At 29.9% G+C, this 14,347-nt stretch overlaps 2 long non-coding RNA genes across 2 annotated transcripts in view; both read left to right on the forward strand.

The window, feature by feature from the left end:
• Nucleotides 1–14,347, forward strand: part of LOC127727137 (uncharacterized) — a 159,977-nt gene that overhangs the window by 26,560 nt on the left and 119,070 nt on the right. The gene's annotated exons all lie outside the window — the stretch shown is intronic.
• On the forward strand, nt 12,393–13,584 carry LOC127727140 (uncharacterized). Its single transcript, XR_007993792.1, has 3 exons — nt 12,393–12,428; nt 12,791–12,854; nt 13,118–13,584. It is a non-coding gene; the product is annotated as an uncharacterized LOC127727140 (long non-coding RNA).

Below are 14,347 nucleotides of genomic sequence, written 5' to 3' on the forward strand. Positions count from 1 at the left end.
CAGGCACATACATACATAATGTGGCGGGGTTAAACATGTTAGCGGGATCCCAACCCTCCCCCTAACCTGGGACAGTGGTATAACAGTACAACATAAGAACGAATATAAAAATCAGTTGAAAAAGGCTTAACTCATCAGATGGACAAAAATACAAAATCAATACAAAATCAATATTTTTCAAAGAAATTGTACTTTCAGTAGCTATTTAAAATGCCACAAAGGTCAGTAAAAGACATTTAATTAAACAAGGAGGTTATAAACACCATCTCCTTGAGTTTACTAATATAATAAATTGGGACCATGGTATCTATTTAGAAAGCTTATTATATGTAATTTCCTTTGGTTTTAGTTCATCATAATCATTTGGCAAAGTTGGCTGTGTTTACGCAACAAATGTAATTTTCTTTTTCAAAATCTAAGGACTATGGGTAATCTCATTGGTTGTACACCAAAAAAAAAACCAACGTTATATCATTGATTAATTTCCATTCTTAAGATTTTTTTAAACCAATCATAATGTTTTTGTGTTTGCTTTTGAAAATATTACAGCAAATTGATCACAGAAAAACCTGTGCAGCTGAAAAAGGCATATATATATGGAAAAGTAAATTGAATTTTGTATTTCAGAGAATTTACAAGACTATTATTCTCATTTTGATGAATTGTTAAACCACAGAAACTTAAAGAAGACCTTCAGAAAACCTAGGCTGTATAGTATATACAACAATATAAAAGAATCGGCCAGTTGCGTTCATCTATAAGGTTTGTATTGGTTGAATATAACATTTCCCTTCATCAATTTTCAACATTAAAATGATTTTTTTTTTAAGTACAATATCAATTACCTTGCTTATTAAAAAGGCTTTGAAAGGCATAAACATGTTGAAAATATACTGCACAGCCCTGTATTTTGAACTTTGTAAAGAATAATAGTGCATATGAAGTTAAGATTCCAGGATATGATTTTTGTCTTGCTTAGAGTAAAAAAGCGGGACATAGGTATGCTGTTTTCGGCAGCGGCGGCATCAACAATGTATTAGTTTGTGATAAGGTCTAGTTTATGGGGAACCACTAGTGGTAGGTTAATGATAATAGGTCTGCAGTTGTATAAGCATTGGCATATCTCATTTCCATGGAGACTATTTGGCCCTGCCCCCTTAGTTATGGTCTATTGACTCTGTAAATTTTGCTAAGTTTTCATGTATTAGTTTATGATTAGGTTAGTTTATGGGGAACCACTAGTGGTAGGTTAATGATAATAGGTCTGCAGTTGTATAAGCAATGGCATATCTCATTTCCATGGAGATTATTTGGCCCTTTCCCCTCAGTCATGGTCTATTGACTTTGAAACTTTTGCTTAGTTTTCATGTATTAGTTTTTGATTAGGTCTGTTTATGGGGAACTACTAGTGGTAAGTCAATGATATTTGGTATGCAGTTGTATTAGCATTGGCACATCTCATTACCATGGAGATTATTTGACCCCACCCCCTCAGTTATGGTTTATTGACTTTGAAATTTTGCTTAGTTTACATGTATTAGTTTTTGTTAAGTTTGTTTAAAGGAAACTACTTATGATAAGTCAATGGTATTTGGTATGCAGTTGTATTAGCTTTGGTACATCTCATTTCCATGGAAACTGCTTTGCCATGTACCTTCAGTCAGAGTTCATTTACTTTGAATAATTGCAAAACTTACATGTTAAAGTGTTGCTATTTTAATTTCAACATTTGCATTATTGAAATTACAAAAAAGCAAGACATTTCTCTGTGATAACAGTTTATTTACGAAACTTTATAGAATTTTTTTTTTTTTTTATCCTTAAAAGGAGTTCCTTTTGGAAATTGCATTGTCTATATTTACAGAGGTTCAACCTATAAGCTAACAAATCTGAACAGAAAGAAAAAAACAAATGACTGGGTTTGACAGTATAAATGATACTGGTTGGTATTAATAAGATGATGTGGTATGATTGCTATTGAGACAATTTCTGTTTATAAACAGCCATAGGTCATGGAACAATAACCATAATCAAAGTTAATGATACTTGCATGCAAAAAAAAATTTGATCAGTTATTTTTACAGGACAATATTAATATCTTTTTGAGATAAATATACATGTACTGTAAATTCAGAAATTGTTGCGTGCATTTATTATTGCGAATTCGTCATTTTAGACTAAAATGCAATTTTATTTTTTGTAATATTGAGAAAATCCTGTATAATAAAAACATCGCAATAATTTCTAAATTTCAGGAACCCAAAGATTGAGCAATGACCTTGAAGAGTAAGCAATGTGTACAGTAAGATATCCATCTTTGTAGTTACCAAAGAGTGTGGTAAGAACCTCGTCTATAATTATACATGGTAAGTATTTTTTTGTTGGTTAAAAATTATGCATCAGGACACTATAATTTTTTTCTTAGATCCTCATTAAGAAAAAAGGGGATGCAGGTATACATCATTGAAGCAGCAACCCAACGAAAGTATTTTTTTCATATCTCAAAGCCCACCCTTAGAAATGAATTGAAGAATGCTCAAATTTTTAGACCTGTTGATATGAAAACTTGTGCAATGCCTAAATCAAACTACATAATTTCAAGCAGAATTATTTTTTTGAATGGCTTCAAAGTTTAGATTTGCTAATTTATGTTCTTTTAAACAAAACTACCAGATGCAACTAAACATTTTTGAAAATCTATGATATGACACCAAGAGAAAAATTTCAATCCTGTTATTTTTTTAAATATCATTGGCCTTTAACATTGTTAATTTTTCAATTGCTCTGGTACTTTAATGTATTCAAATTTTTACAAGTGAATGGAAGTTGTTTTGATGAAAATCCCCTTTATCAATGGGAGGTAACTTTGATAGCTTTTTCTTATGTGTTTTTAAATGAAGCAACATTTCATTTTTAAAAGAAACTGAATTTCTTCTCTCAATTGTTCCTATTGGTAATGTCTTTTATATTCATAATTGATAACTGAAGATAAAGAATTACAGAAATTGGTTATATAACATAACCCTTTGCCATGCTTACATCAACACATTTTTTTTTTCATTTTCCACAAAAATAAGGCAGTGATGTAGGATGTCATTCTAACAAAACATCACAGCATGGAGACCCACATCATCACACTAACATGTCAAAAGTGTATCCTACTTCATAATGCAAATATTATTTAATAATTTTAATATACAAGTTTGTGAAAAAGAATTTTTATTTAAAAGATTTTACTCATTTCTACTCTGTAGAGACTATTTCACCAGCACTTTGACTGATGCACAGAGACTTCTGACAAATAAGTACCGGTACTCAATAGAGTTGAATGCACTATTGGCGACCGGGTTTGAGGATGTGGAAAGCACTCTATCATTGTTGGTAGTTTTAAGTGCTTTGATCTCTTAGATGAGGTCTCACATAGAAACATATGTTCCTTAGTTTCATATAAATGTTCAGTGCATTATAACTGCCAGACATCTGATTGACTTTGACTTATTTTTAGTTTCTGCAGAGTTTAAATGAGTTTGATCAAAACCCAGCTTATCTATTCCAAGTGTTGAGAAGATTTGATTTCAATATTCCATTAATTTATATTTTTTACTTTTGATAGCAAGGCTGAGGGTTTATGCACTAGAGTAAACTTTTTTGGACAAAGAGGTTGTCACTGTTCCTCAACAAAAAATTAACGAACAAATTTGTAAAGCTAAGCTGGAGGCACGCTTAGGAAAGACTATCTTTTTCTTTGAGGTTGAAATGGTTATAAAAAACGTTTAATTATATTGTGTATTTTAGCCAGCTTCCACTCCTTTTTTAAAGTTTGAAAAAAAAATACATTTAAAATATTTACCCCTTAAAGGGTAACAGGATTTTTTTCAAACATTAATTCAAATGAAATAATGAAGTAATAATTTGATTTAAGCAGCCACTTGGGTAAATTTTGTAAAATTGAGCTTAAAAACATAGCTGATATATTATTGTTTTCCAAGACGAAAATTGAACCTCATTTTGGTCTGTATTGCATGCAACATTTAATTTGACCAATAGTAGTGGATGGTTGCACATATGTACAGCATGGTCAAATCTTTAAAGGAAAGAAATGTCAAAATTTAATAAAAAGGAAGCTTCCACAAAAAACAGCATCCCTGACTAATTTGGTCCCCATAAAATATTCTTTCACAGGTAAAACTAAAATTTTTATGCTTCCATATTTGACTAGCTTGAGAGAAATTTTCTTCGAAAATAAAAATCTTAAATTGTTTTTTGACAGCAGTCTTATTCCCTGCAAATTTTATGGTAAAGTGAGGTAAAAAAAACTTTGAAAAAAAAAAATTCAAGTTTCTATAAAGGTTTAAAGTTACTTAAAAGAACTAAAAAAAAGGTTGTTTTATATTATATGTTTATGTGTAATGCATATTGTATATTTATTGACTGTGTATGAATGGAGTAGTAAGTTTATTGTCCCTCATGGTGCAACTATTGTCCTGAGGCGTAGCCGAGGGCAATAGTCGTATCCGAGGGGACAATAAACTTACTTTTCCACAAATATCCAGTCCGTAAGTGTTTTATTATATTAAAAAAAGACAACAGACAATAAATGGCTGTGATAAATCAACTATGGTAATATATAAAGCAGAAACCCAACCATAACGTTTACTTCATAAATATTCTGAAATGCTAAGGCTATGTCTTGCACTGACTTCAACCCTAGATACAAAAGGTAAAAATTACTCTCCCTGGTATTTTCAAAATCCTCCATTATAGCTGCATTGGAAATCCTGCGAAATATAATGAAGCTGGCAGTCAAATAGTTTCAACGAGGTCCAATAGTTGGAAACTATTGACCGGTCCAATAGTTCAAAGCTTGTAAGTCAAAATATTGTGTACTTATTTTAATAGAAAATGATAACTGAGGTATAATAGATATCTATATTTCATTTCAGGGGGTAAAGTTACTTCAAAGAATTGAAATAAGGTTGGTTGATCCATTTTATTTTATGTTTTTATGTGTAATGTTTTATATGTATTTCTATTTCATTTTAAGGTTTACCACAGACATTTAATTTATGAGTTTTATTTTTGTTTCAGATGCAGCAGGGAGGATGTTTCAGTCCTAGACCTTGGATAGACTCCGTTGTAGCAGACTAGAGAGGGTAGCATATAGTTCTCGTAACGCTATACAATAGTAACAAGATCATTCTACTCTGAGATTGTTAAAGGGCCTGTTTGATAGAAGTGACGCCAACGTCCTCCAACACTACTAATTAATGACCTTTATTTTTGTTACAGATGCAGCTGGGAGGATGTTTCAGTCATAGACCTTGGATAGACTCCGTTGTAGCAGACTAGGGAGAGTAGCATATAGTTCTCGTAACGCTATACAATAGTAACAAGATCATTCTACTCTGAGATTGTTAAAGGGCCTGTTTGATAGAAGTGACGCCAACATTCCCCAACACTACTAATTTGTAAATTTAATTTTTGTTACAGATGGGGGCCAGAGGCAGATTCAGTCATAAACCTTGAATATGGCTTATTAGAGATCTGCTTCGATGGAATTGACAACAATTTTCTCAAACACATCACTAATCTTTATTATCTGTTTCCATTACAGAGTTTATACAGAGAATATAGGTATACCGTATTTTTAATTTTTTTTTGGTCCAATGTTTGTAAGTTTGTCATAAAGAAATAGTATGTGGTATTAATGTCAATGGGATAAAACACAGACGAAAATAAGTTAAATACCTTTATAAGTATGGATGAAGAAAGACAGACTACCCCATAACCAAAAGAAAGTACAGACAAAAATATACAAAACAATACACAAACAAAAAAATGTACAACACCAACCCAATCAAAGACCAAGGATGAACTCAGGTGATCCAGGAAGTTAGAACCAAAAGAAATGACAGACAAAAGTCTACAAAACACTAAACTGAAAACTAAATATGTACAACATCAAGCCAACCAGAGACCAGGGGATGAACTCAGGTGACCCAGGACAGAAGTACTACTAGGATGGTTTTTTTACTACCAGGACAGGACAGTAGCGGGTAAGTAATTGATATGTTAACAAATTTACAAATTGACAAAGTAAAGGGTGTTTTTTTCATTCATTCTTTCTTCAATTCTAAATTTTAAATTTGACACTTAGATAAAGATGGCACATAATTTTCAAATATAGTTTTTTAGAATTATTATTCTTTGTTATTTTGAAGTATCTTCATGTTTGACAAAATTTTAACTTCAATTTAACTTGACAAAATATGCTCCAAAATTTATTAAATTGATACACCTTTTTACACAGAAAATATTGGTTATTTTTTTTAACATTCATGTGAGTCAAGTTAAGATAATGATGACTCAGTCTTACTCCATGAAAACACTGGTATCTTGCATTATGAGGGGCTTTAGCAAGGGGTGCTACCAAAATTTGTGTAAAAGAATAAAGCTTTCACTCGCTGAGTCGGAAAAATTACTCATTAATTCCAGAGTTCTGATAAGGGTGAATCATATTCCCACGAAAAATAAAGTCCTTATACTGAATTCCCTTTGGCTTCAAAAATAATTAACCTTGAAGTCTGTAAAAAATCCTTATGCCCCTCCATGATGATAGAAAATTTAAAAATTTCACTGAGTGAAGAGGAGGTAACTCGTATGAAATGAATTTACAAATTTGAAAGAATTTAAACTATATGATCCAATTGAGCTATACATTTTTAAAGTAAGACCCAGGGACCATGCTCAGAGAAGTCATTTGTGTATATTATTTTACATTAGGGAAGTTGAGTCAGTACAATGTGTGGATACAGCCATTTTGAAAAGGGGGGTTCCAAACCTAGTGACACCATGAAACGTTCACATATTAAAAAAAAAGAGGAATTAGAATAAAAGGAGGGATTCCAACCCCCAGACTCAAAATTTAGATATTTATGTGAAGTATTTATCAATTGAAAAAATATGACTGGGTTCAGATTATTTAAATTTCATATTTTTACTCTTAATATGTACCGGTATTTAGAACAAAATTTGAATGCAGTAATTTTTTAAATATCTCAACTTTTGATGATTTGAAAATGCACACATTTACTTCTACTACTACTATGTGGTTAATCTGCAGGCGAAATTTCTATAACACAGATGTACTGTATGTGTCATCCAGTACACCCCAAGTTAAAAATACTTTTATTCTGAATTAGTTATTTTCATATGAAAAAGTCTTTTATATTTGTTATAAATATTCACCCTTAAAATTTATAATATTTCTGAAGGATTATGATGAGCAATTTTTAATTGTGAAAGTTTTCATGTTATTTATTACAACAGTAGCCAAATGATCATTTGATCCATGATAGCCAAGTACCTGTACTCAAAACATGTCTATCTTTTCTTCTTGAATGCAGTAAAAGATTTGTCCATAATTTTCAATAGTTAAATTATGCATCTATTAATGTGCAACAACATAAGAAGCTAAATATATAAGTTGGAGATTAACCCAGGGTATAACGCCTTCTTTATATTTGGGGTGTTAATTTAATATTAAAAGTTATCAATACAGAGATGATGATAGTTGCAATAACTTCAGATGAGGTTTATCCTGGTTATGATTAATTTCTCTGTATTTTCACCACTACAGACTGTCATTTGATCCAACGATTGAAAGTTTTTTTTAACATTGTCTTAAAGTTCTATCAGTGCTTTTTTTGTAGTGAAAAAAAAAGTAAAATCACAAAAATACTGAACGCTGAGGAAAAGTCAAAACGGAAAGTCCCTAATCAAATGGCAAAATCAAAAGATAATGAGTAAATGCATTTTTTTTGGTTCTTCGTTAAAAAAAAACGATGTCATTTAAATCAAAATTTCAGATTTATAATGAAATAATTTTCCTAAAATTTTTACATTTTCAAAGCATTGTAGTTGTCAGATTATAGAATAACATAGTACTTGAAATTGATTTAAACTCATAGTCTAGTGCATGCAAAGTTCCGAAGCAAAACATTCTTTATCTTCAGAGTTTTGGTGTAGACTTAACAAATATCAAATTATCATTTCAGAAATACATTATGCTTGGAGCGCTGCGTGTCTTTACTAACATATAACAAAGTTGCTTATTGGTGTTTAAGTAGTAGGGTTGGTTATATCTTCTGTTTGTTTCAGTTGTTCTTTGGATGGTTCTTTGGTTTTGAGGTATTTAGGGTGTGGTGTTTACCATTCGAAGGAATCTATATGTGTAATTCTGAAATGAAAAATATTTGATATTTCTAGTCATAAAAAAAATAAATGTTTGAGCATAAAGCTGCTTTTAAGTTTGAATCTGTACGATTTTCATACTTTCTTTAATTTCTTTTTTTCAAAATTGAAAATGAATATCTTCAATCAAAATCAAAATCTAAATTGTATTTGACATATTATGATGTATTGGAAATGGAAAACTTGATAACATATTCTCGTAAATTAAGTTGAATTCAGGGGAAGTGGAAAATAATCCCAAAAGTTTTTTAGATATACTTTATCTTCTTCAAAATTGTTTCTGGGTATCTACATCTTTAAAGCACTGATCGCTATTAAAATAATAATAAAGTAATAAAAATACATTTTTATAACAGTCAATTAGCCATAACGAAAATTCTGCCATACAAAAAAGAATTTGGATGTTTAATCTACATTTATTATAGAGTTATAAACATAATCGCAAAGGTTATTAATTCTTACATGACTGAAAGCTTGTACAAGTCTTAATATTTGGTAAACAATAATAAATTTCTATGATATATATATTATTATCACTATTTTACTGAATTTTCCTTTGATCTTACTGATAATTTCCTTTTTCGGCATAGTAGAAAGATATGGAAAGTATCTCTAGAAACTCAGGCTGCATGTGCCATTGTCAATGTAAATTTCAACGTCGTCATGAGCAAAATAGCGATAAACAGATTATTATTAGTCATCTCAACTTGATTGTTTTTCTCACTTTTGCGGTACCGGCTCAAGGGAGAAAATCAATCTCGTTGAGATGACCAACGAAATTTATAATGATTTCCAATACCCTAAAAACTTCATTTTGAGTTATCTGAAACTATCATCATCTCCAAGTGAAGAGTTATCTAACTTATCAATCCCGATATCTTACAGTAGTTATCTCCCTTTGCTTCAAGCTTCTCAACCTTGGGTTAATTTTCAACTCTCACCTTCAAAACTAGGTTTTCATCCACAGATTCCAGACATTTAATGATAACTTCATTATTATGAGACCATAATTGACAACTGGTATTAATGTTTTAATTTTACTTGTTAGTCCCATTTAACAATTGCTCATCGTAATTTGTAAAATTAAATTGTCTTGAGTTTAAGCATTTCTTTGTAAAAATTTGCTGTTTAATAGAAAATTAATCTTTTTAACTTCCCAAGCCATTCTGTGATCAATATATTAAAGGATAATTTTGTCCAGCTTCTTGAAACAATTTTTCTATTTTGCAGTCAAAAGTATTGACAGTGAGCAGGATCATTTCAAGATCACAAAAAAGGAGCTGAAAACTGGTCTATTTTATTCTATTTATCATGTGTACATGAAAAGGAGTAGATTGTACAACACAAAAATTTCAAATTTCAAATCATAAGTTTGTTGAAATATAGCTCATTTTATACAATTTAGATCTTTTATTGAAAAAGGTATTAGACTGATCTTAACCCTATCATACCGTTTGAATTACAACATAAATTAATTTGCTCCTTGGTATCAAACCATTCTATCTTTTTCAAATTTGGTAATTACAATATAGGTAAAGCACTTGCCATCATAAAATACTTTAAAAAAATAAAATAAGTAAAACCCAATTATCAATAACTGACTGCAGCTATTCTTCATTGGATCCTTTTTGAAACTCATGGCCAGACAAAGAGTAATCTAAGAGCTTGACTCTTTAACAGGGATCCAACTTTAGCCTCAATAGTTCAAAGGAGTTTTCCATTAGTCCATAATAATTAAGAAATAATTGTTGCAAGCTATACTTTATTGTAGTTTTAACATGGGTAGGCATTATATACGTGATTATTTTTGCCTGAGCGATAGCATACAATAAGTTCTGTTAACCAAGCAGTTTTAGATTTATATTAGACCCTGTTTCAGACTTTCGGGATTTAATCACTAAAAAAGTTAAAGATAACCAGACTATTTTAGATTTAACTGGTAATCTGTTTTCTTTTCCCGTAGCAAAAAAGAGCTGATTCCTGTAAGTCTGTACATTGGCTGCTTCTGGTTCTTATCCATTTAAGGAACCAATGATTCCGGAAAGTGTAGTAACCTTGCCTCAGTCCATTATTGTCAAGATATCAGTGATTTTCCCTTTTTCTGACAAAAGTCATTGGAAGTAATCTTACATAAAACAAATTTTGATATAACCAATCAAAAATGCTATCATAAATAATCTGGGAACTAAAAATTTTACTTTTTCAATTGTAAATTTTGCTACTATTTTTCTTTCAAGTATAAAACTAAAGTAAAAAGTAAAAATCTATTTTATTGAAGTATTACGTGCCATTTGAGTTTTGAAATTAATTTAAATTATAAAGTATTGAAATTAATTTTTATTATAAAGAATCAGTATTTATATCATTTCTTTGAGTTCTTAATTTTTTCTTTCTAAATTTTTTTATTAAATCTAAAGATTTCATACTTGATACATGTAATATCATTTTGCATCATATTTATATTTTTTCATTTCAGCTTCTTTTTCTTGTACCACTGAAACTTCACAATAATTGCGTACATTTTGAAGTTGTGTACCTGCTTATATGAAATTGTTTGAGGAATTTCCCCCCATTTTTCCCTTAATTCTGATCTTGATGATTGTTTTCCAAAATTTTCAAAGATGGTACTGATTTTGTGTAATCAACTCCTGCAGTTTTCAATCTCAATCTTTTTAACTTCACACAATGATTGTACAAATATTTAAGTTGTCCACTTGGTACTATGGAATTGTTTGATAATTTTTTTCCTGACTAGGGAACTACGTAATTTTTCATCAAAGGTAAAATAAATAGTTTTTAACCCATATCTTTTGGAATTCACAGAGAGTTTGCAAATCTATAGAGGCTTTTACAAATTTTGGGACTATACATGACTACTATGTACATGAGTAGTAAACCTTGAAAATGAGATATTTTTGTTTAAACTATGCTTCAAAATATTAAAAAAATGTTGATTTATATGTGTTTATTATACTATTACTACACTGTACTTTTTTTCTTACATTTGTAGAAGTATTTTCATATCAGATGTCTGGTAACTTATATAAAAGCTATTATCCAGAGCTATGTAAATAAAAAAAAATGTAAACATAGTTCTAAAATATACTTTTAATGAGTGGAAGAAATTGTGGGGTACAGAATACATTTCTTAAACTATCAAAATACAAGGTACCTGTTTAAAAGCATGTCTGGTATTTTTACAGTACCTTTTAAATGAATTTAATAAATTATTTGTATTTTAAATTGAGAATTTCTTCAGTTTCCTTGATTGGAAAAATAATGTGAGATGCCTTGGAACATTCTGGTGACTATTGTACATTTTATAATGTACAATGGAAAGGACATTTCATTACTTAGATTAAATGGATTCAGTGGACTGATTAGCATAAAAAACTATGATGGAAAACCTTTGAAAGCAGCCAGGATAGCAGCTCCAAGGAAGATGGTCAAATGAATCTTCAACCAAGTCTGAGGCTTTACCAAGAAATTAAGAAGGCAAGTTTATTTAAGCCAAATATTTGTATACATTTTCTAGAAATATTCGACAAGAAGTGCATATTAAGACAACACGCCAGCTACCTTCTGATCTTCTGCATGCAAAACACCATTGATGTATTAATTTTAATAAGTTTTATAATTTAAGTTACCATTTTCTTGAACAAGATTTTCGATCAAAATATTTAAAACCAAGGGGAGACAAGTACAATTAACAGCAAGATTTGTTCATTCAATGGGATATAACTGTTAAATTTGCACATCACTTTTGTGCAGTTAAATTTCAAACAAAAACCTTTGACTTGTTTTATTTTTATTATGTCAAGTTTTCTGTTTAGTCAGGTTAATAGTTACTCCTTGCTATAGATCAATGACTTTGTATTTATTTGCATTTCTAAGAAATTATCGAATTAATTAGCAATGTTGCTAATCATCAGATGTTTTTCATTTTCCGCTGCTAGGCGAGACATCTCTGTCAACAGTTTATCTTACAAACTTGTGTTGATACTATTGTGTACATTTTGTAAGAAATCAGAACATTATATAGTGACTTTATATTTATAGAGAAATGGATTTGTAAAATATATAATGTGTCTTTTTTAATTCTTTTTAGGTTGTTCTGTGATATGTTTTCATGGTGTGGGAATAAGACTTGGCTGTCTAATACAGCTAATACGAAGGTATGTACCAGTATGTTAGTCCTGTTTTGAAAAAGAAAAAGTATTATAAAATGTATTTGGAAATAGCATGTGCTCTAAGCGTGAAGGTTTGTAGGAGTTTGGTAAGAAGTCTTTGCTTTCTTTAATTGCCTTTAAAGGAGTAAATTTAATTATCTGATTTGATTATGTAAAAATTTGTTGGGATGCTGGTTTGCTGTTCTCAACTTCTATTACATATTTATAGACTTTTATTTAATTTGCCACTGGACATTTAGCAACCAACAATCAAATGAATCAATTATTCAAAATATGGAATATACATACAGTATATCAAAACTAATCCTTTTAAACAATCTTGAATGACTAATCATTTTATTTTTCAGGTTAGCATCACAGCTTGTCTGTAAAGATTGAAGCTGGGAGTGTGCATTGGAGCTTACTTTTATGGTAAGAACCAATACAAAAAAAACAATATGTAAAAAAAGAAATATGTTAGACATCTACCATTGACTTGTTTTTCATCCTTTTCTGCTTTAGAATAAAGACTGGTAGTTCAAAAAATATATCAGCAAATCACTTTTAAACCAAAGTAAGAGAAAGGTTTTATGAATCATGATTATAATGACCAGTTATTTATTATTTTGCATTTGATATTGTTTCAATTTTCAGATTTTGACAATTACGTTTAATTCTGTATATTTCTTTTTCAGGTAACTGTAGCTGCATAAACGGGCTATGTGATTTTACTGTAACAGTAAAGAATGTAATTCAGACTATTTTTGTGTATGAGAAAATGTTTATAATTTTTACAAAAAGAAAAAAAAATGATGTACAGGTTCTCTATTTTCAACAAGATTGGAAGTTGTAGGTTAATATGTCTTTGAAATTTCAAAAATTACTTTCTATTTTCTGTTCATACTCATGTCTAGGCAAAACACTTCCAGTAGTTTAAGAATGGAGAATCTAAAAAAAAAAAGAAAAAAAAAAAAAAAAAAAAAGAAAAGAAAAAGAGAAAAAAATGTTCAATTATTGAAATGTTTTTTATTTTTGCAAATTGTAATATATTTTTTCACCTTTGTGTCATTTTTAGCTGAGTTTATAAACAAAGGGTATATTATTTTAAGAATATTTTGCAAGAAGCATAGTTGAAGAATATCTTGATGAAAGTAGATTGATTGATTTTAGGTCTTTAACACCACTTTCAGCATGATTTGCTATATCTAGGCTGCCAGTTTTTATTTGTGGAGACAGCCTGGTGAAAACATCCCCTTCAACAGAGAAACTGGCAACTCTAGTCAATTAAGATTGACGTTAAACACACCTTCAATGTGAGGGTTCAGAGTGTTGACAGGCTAGTGATACAGTAGTTGAACTACTTTGACCATTCAGCCACCATTACTCCATCCGCACTAAATATGTTAATGAAATGTGTTGAATTTTTGTAATTTAATTATTTTTTTATTTTGATTACCGGTATACTATTTATGTTTTTTTGTTATATATAACAAAGACGTGGAGTTCTAACAGGGTGAAATTTAGGTCAAAGGGAGGTAATTTATTATACTGTGTTTAACTTCAAATACTTGAAATTCCCTCAATGTTAGATTTTTATTTACTTGGATACTCACATTTATGCACTTTTTTTACATATCAGATGTTTTCTAGATAATAGAAATTTAGGGTGGGAAAAATTATGTGTCACTTAAAATAATTACGTGAAATTTTTCAAAAAGTTTATTAATTGAAAGTGCATCTGATATTTTTTATGTATGTTACTTTATTTTCTAAAAACAAATGGGACACAACATAGATTGACAATAAGATATTGAGAAGAACCACCTTGTCAGCCAGGATAGCAGCTCTTAGGAAGATGGTCAATTAAATCTTCAACCAAGTCTGACTCTTTACCATGAAAATAGAAAAGGCAAGTTTATTTTAGC

The sequence above is a fragment of the Mytilus californianus genome, unplaced genomic scaffold (assembly GCF_021869535.1).
Source record: "Mytilus californianus isolate M0D057914Y unplaced genomic scaffold, xbMytCali1.0.p SCAF_19, whole genome shotgun sequence".
NCBI lineage: Eukaryota > Metazoa > Mollusca > Bivalvia > Mytilida > Mytilidae > Mytilus > Mytilus californianus.